The 6,000-nt window shown below is 30.6% G+C and overlaps 1 protein-coding gene across 1 annotated transcript in view; it reads right to left on the reverse strand.

Moving 5' to 3' along the window:
- Positions 1-5,708, reverse strand: part of Ptp52F (Protein tyrosine phosphatase 52F) — a 134,258-nt gene extending 128,550 nt beyond the window's left edge. Inside the window, exon 1 of the mRNA XM_075309066.1 lies at positions 5,529-5,708. The gene's annotated coding sequence lies outside the window, so the exon portion shown is untranslated. The remainder of the gene's footprint in view (positions 1-5,528) is intronic.
- Between the last annotated feature and the right edge of the window lie 292 nt (positions 5,709-6,000).

Consider the following 6,000-nt stretch of genomic DNA (forward strand, 5'->3'; position numbering starts at 1 on the left):
AGCATAGTTTGCAGCGCCCACGAGCCCATGCAAACATAATATTATTTAACAGAAACATACATTTGTTTGCCACGTGGAGCAGTGGTTAGCATGTCTGCCTTGCATGCAAAGGGTCGTGGGTTCAATCCCTGCTCCGACCGAACATTTTTTTTTTTTTTTTAATTTACACATTTATATTTATACTATATTAATTTTTTTAAATGAAACATCGAAATGTGCGTTATTAAAGATTTATAGTCAGTAACAGTGCTTGATATAAACGAAATTGAATGATTTTTGGATAAAATATTATTTTTTATTGCAAAAATAACAATCTTGTAATAAAAAACTGTTTTTGTACAAAACTTTAAAATTTGGAAGGAATTCAGAAACTAACAAAAGAAGAACGTGGAGTCGAGTATAAACATACATACATAATTTTATAATATAAACATAAATTTATTTAGGAGTGAACAGTTTTTTACTAGCATTTAACACCATCGCTCTAAAATTCCTTTTATTTTTCTTTAATAATTCATTTTAAAGAAAATAAACTTTTTAAATTGTTTTAGCTGTAAAAGTCGAACTTAATGCCCGCTTTTATATTTGATGGTGTCCGTCAACTTCTCGTGGACTACTTTTTAACAAAGAGAAACTAAACTTTGTTTTTTTACATTTTACTGTGTAATTTTTCACTATTTCCTCCTTATTTCATTTTACCGTCCCAACTCTAAAAAGAGTATAGTGCCCTTTCGTTATTTTTATGAAGACCCCTGAATTCTTTTAACGAACCAAAAAAAAAATAATGCCAAAATGATAAACAAAACACATGTCCACACATACATAAAATGCTGCTCTCAAGGCGAAAACATAAGCTGTTTGTTTTTCAAATGTCTATTCTCTTGGTTTAGAAAGTATATTCTCTTTATTCAAATTAAATAATATTTAGACTTAAACATATCAAATTTTTTGCCTTATCATAAAACAGTTTTCCGAAACAACATACAAGCGGTTTCACAGAAATTGTTCTCTTTTGACTCTTTTGCTGTGTTATATTGATATCTTTCGTCAACTCTCCCGGTTTTCATCTCTATTTCTCTCTATACTCTCTCTGTCGCTTTGAATAAAATATCACAACATATGTATGTTTAGTTGAAATTTGTAAATTTATATATGTTTGTATTCACACATATGATTTTTATGAAACATTCATGCCCCAAACATAATATATTCTAACATATTAACATAGATGTCCCAAACATTTAGTGTTAGTTTAGGAAAATTACATGTTCGCACTTAAATATATTGTGGTTTAAAATCGTGCCCGAAACACGTTTTGTTTATATCGGAACATATGAAAAACATATTTTTCTAACAGTGTATGTGTTTGAAAATGCTCAAAACAAAGATTTCGCATTTATTCCGCGCTAACGTTTTTTATATGGAGTATAACAGTATTTCGTGCGAAAACGTTATCTTAGTACTAGGCTTAAAGCAAAATTTCATACCCCCTAGGTGACCAACTTTCAAACTTAGAGAAAAACATCACGGCTTCCACACAAAAGTTCAAAAGTTGCAGAATTTCCAAAATAAAAACGAAATTTTGTATTTAAGAGAAATATTTGCAGGAATAAGATTTCAATGAATTCTTCAATCGAACAATGACAAGAAAGTCGTGGTATAATATATGTATGTACCCTTCCGTGAATCGCAATATCGGTTTCAGATAATACAAAGTGTATATTCTCTTTCACGGTGAAATATAAAGGCTGGCACTATACACGCACAGGAAAACCATATTTGGACATGGTTGCCGCATTCATTTAATGCTTATCTAGAGCAAGTAATTGCCGCGAAAACCATGTATTTTGTCTTTGTAGAAATAGTTTTCGAGCGGAGCAAAATGTATGGTGGCAATAAGCATTTAAATGGTTCTCAAATGCCGCAAACATGTTCTATTATTTAAATGATAGAATTTGAGACCATTACATGGTCAGGAAAATCATGTACCTGACCATTCAATTTTTTTTACTTTTTTGCAGGGAAAAAAGTATTTGTATAGGTTACGTATAGTCATGTCTAGAACCATTACATGGCAAAAAAGACCATGTACATTGTTTTCGTGACCATTTACTTTTTTAACTTTTTTGCAGCGAAAAGAATTTTATAAAAACATTGAGCAGGTACACACGATTTTCATTTTGCGCGTCAGTCGTGTGTTGATTGTTTCTTGCAATGGACGGAGAATACGGATTTACTGTGTTTTGTGTTAATTTATTTATTCAGAAGTGGCACGTCGTTTTATGTGAACACAAAAAAGGAAAGTGTAATTGGAAAAATGTACCTGGTTTTTGTTCTGCATTTTGATATATGGTATAATTTATTTTTATTTGCAGTTACATGATGTCTGCGTTTGTACATTTGATGGGCACGATGTAAATATGGAATAATTACTTATTGTTGAAATTGAAATAAAATAGAGTGTGTAAAAATATATGATGTTTGCTTGAAGAGCATTATAAATACAAACAAACAATGAATTAGTTTATATAAAAAAAAAAAAACAAATAAATAAAGTTAATTTTGTGTTTTCTTTTCACAAGTGGCGTCCTTTTTTCGACGATGAAAAAAGTTTTTTCATAAAGATCAAAACATTTTAGGTTATGACCATATTCTTTTAACTAGAAGAAAAACATTTGTAATGAATACCACAACATTTTAAACCGTGACCATTGTCTTTTCATTCAAACAAAATTCTTTTTATCAATATAATAACATTTTAGATGAGGACAATTATATTTTTCTTAGCACTATGTTCACTGAGCCAACATGGTTGCAGGTTAAAATGTTACATGGTCGCCGCAAAAATAGCTCCTATCATATTATTTTGCTCTTCGAATATGATTGTGACAATCATGTTTCTTCTCTGCGTGTACCTAACATTATATATTAAACAGAAAAAAGTAACCCCTTCTTTAAATTAAAATGAACTCATTGTGAAGAAAGTTGAACTTCGTATAGCGCCAAAGACATTTTTATTTGTTTGAACGATGTGATTTTCGTAGAAATTAGGTAGAATGCATTCCATATATTAGTTAACATTTTCCTATATTAATGTACCACTATACTACAGAATGAAAAATTTAACTGAATTGAATTCATATATGGAATGATTTTATTGAACTTTTTTCATTCATTTGGACAAATCTTACATATTTGTGGTAAACCTTTTACTTCAAATTTAGAACTGCTTACCTTCGTTTTTAAATACAATTTTATGTATTTATATAAGCAATTTTTTCTTCAATAAAAGACATGTTTTATTAATATATTAAATGTATTTATTTAGAACCAACAGCATCGACTGGCCTTGAAATATTAAAATACATTTTATCTTCTTCTAGTGCCTTTCACTTTGAATAAGTTGCTGCCTAGCAATTTTGCCCACCTTTTACAATTTCAATACCTACAAATATAAACAAAAAACCTAAACCAATTTTTTTACAAAAGGTTAGCGTCACTGTATATTAACTGTTAATTGAAGATTTCAAAATGAAGTCGAATGAAGGGGTCGTTATTCTGCTGGTGTTTTCTTTTTTTATAAACCAATTTTCAAAAAAACGAACATTTTTCTCACTAATTTAAAATAACAAATATTTTATATATTTTATTTGTTTTTTATTATATTATTTTTTAACAATCTCTCCGTATACCATAACAACGCGATTCCAACTAAAAAAACAACCCACGCGCAAACACATCGATGTCAGGTATCAATTACAGGTAGATAAAAGAAATGTAGGAAATTTTCCTATATTCTAACAAGTGTGTTTCCTTAAGTTTTGAAAGGATTGAATACTTCTTAGTACGAATGAACTAAAATATTTTTCTATGCCAAGTGTTATTCGTATGTATGATAAGATTTCTATAATAAAGGAAGTCAGAATTATCATTTTATAAAAAATCTTACTAAATTTGAGGAAACTTGGTTTTAGTTCGGTTTTTGTTTATTTTTACGAATGCTTTGTTATTAGTGAATAAAATTTTATTTTTCAGTAGTAAATTCTTATACCCAGCGAAGAAAACAGTATTAGTAAAATACCATGCCTTATTCTAGTTAATGAACTATTCCTAACTGCTTTCAGTTTAGGATTTTTTACTGAAACAAGTAAATTTTATTTATTCACACAAAAATTTAACTGAATGGAAATAAAATGGCTAAATTAAATTGATGAACATTTTTTCCTTTAGTTTCGAAGACACTTTTTTCTGGGTGAAGAAACAAATAGATCGGGTTTACTTGCCAAAGAGGTCAAATGATCGTAAGGAGTATGTCACCATAAGGGCCGATGGTCGAACCCCGCACGTATTCATCTACCGTGGGGTCAAAATAAATACCGAATACTACAGTATTGGACATTCGAACAGGACTTAGAGCATTGCAACAGGACTGACTCTTGCACCTGGAGCATTTTGGAAAGTAAGATTGACACTAAAAGTATCGATCATCTCAAAAAGACGCTTCTCTGGGAATAAGTCGAAATAACGCAGAATAACTTTCTTGCTGTATGTGATGACTTTTTCGGCCGTTTGAAGGCCATGAGGTAGTCAATTGGAACAAATCTAAACCTTGAAGCATTCCAACAGGACTGAGCACGCGTCAACCACGAATGACTTAAAAAGGACTTTCTTCGCACAATGGACCCCAATATCTCCGGATCTCAATCCGTTGGACTTTTTGGAAAGGAAGATTGGCACTAAAAAATATCAAAGTATCGATCATTCCAAAACTGGGAATAAGCCAAAATACCGCAGAACAACTTTCGTGCTGTGTGTGATGACTTTTTCCGGCCGTTTGAAGGCCATAAGGTAGTCAATTGCAACAAATCTAAACTGATTCTAAAATTTTATCTTATATCCGATTTTTTGATTTTGAACAATAAACATGAAACAAATATAGCGATTAACTTTTTGTGTTACATATCAGCCCCCGTGTCAGGTCTTGTACGAGAAATAGAGAACGACAAAACTTGTTTTTACTTTTTGTTTTGAGAAAATAGTTCACATCTTCGTTTCTTTACTACATTAATGGACTATCAACTACACTATTCTTTAACTGTTGTAATTCACTTATTATTTAATTGTTTACAAATCAAAATAACACTGATAATATCACTCACTTCACATCATACTTCAATTCAAATACTTTACTGTGTTATCATATATCAATTTATTGAAATTAAAAAAGAAAAAAACAACATATGAAAGTTTGCAATCAAGGTTTTCTCTTATCTTTAATGGAAATCTATATCGATCTTGTTATTTCTGTTATTTTCATCACTTATCGCTCATATTTTTTGCGAAATTTTATTTTTATCTCCCGAACAAAGTTTTCACTCAAATTGGGTCATATATCCAATAATGATTACAATTCCAATGAGTTTATTCACTTCTTCAATATCGCATTAAACACACGTCACAAACTGATATCTCTTTCAGGGCTTATCCATCAATTCCACTCTTTGTTATTTCTTATCACACGCACTTACATTAAAATTTAATTCCAAACTATTGTTTTACTTGGGTTTGATTGATTGCTATTTTCGTCAATTTAAATATTCGCGTTTAAAAATTGAAATAAGAAATCGTTAAATTGTTTTCCTTTTTCCAGGCAATTTGAGAACCGTATCCGTTGAGAAGTGTTCGCCAACTAAAATAGAGTATTACGGAAACAACAAATTGGGACTAACTTCCTCTCTGTCTTACTAGAAAGAGGGAACTATACTGTATTCTCTATCGCCATCGAATTTGTAAAGAGAAGTGAGCAGAGGACAAAATATCGAAATCAACGCATGCCGAGACGACCAATGTACGAATGAGTGTTGTTGCATTTATTGAAGTGAACAATTTTGATAAGAAATCAAATTTATTTCTGCTGAGATAAATTTACACTAGAACAGAGTTGTAAACCCTTTATTGACAACTACACTCAACGAAATGCTGCCGGCGAGCAATTTGGCA

Source organism: Haematobia irritans, chromosome 5, assembly GCF_050003625.1.
Source record: "Haematobia irritans isolate KBUSLIRL chromosome 5, ASM5000362v1, whole genome shotgun sequence".
Classification (NCBI taxonomy): Eukaryota; Metazoa; Arthropoda; class Insecta; order Diptera; family Muscidae; genus Haematobia; species Haematobia irritans.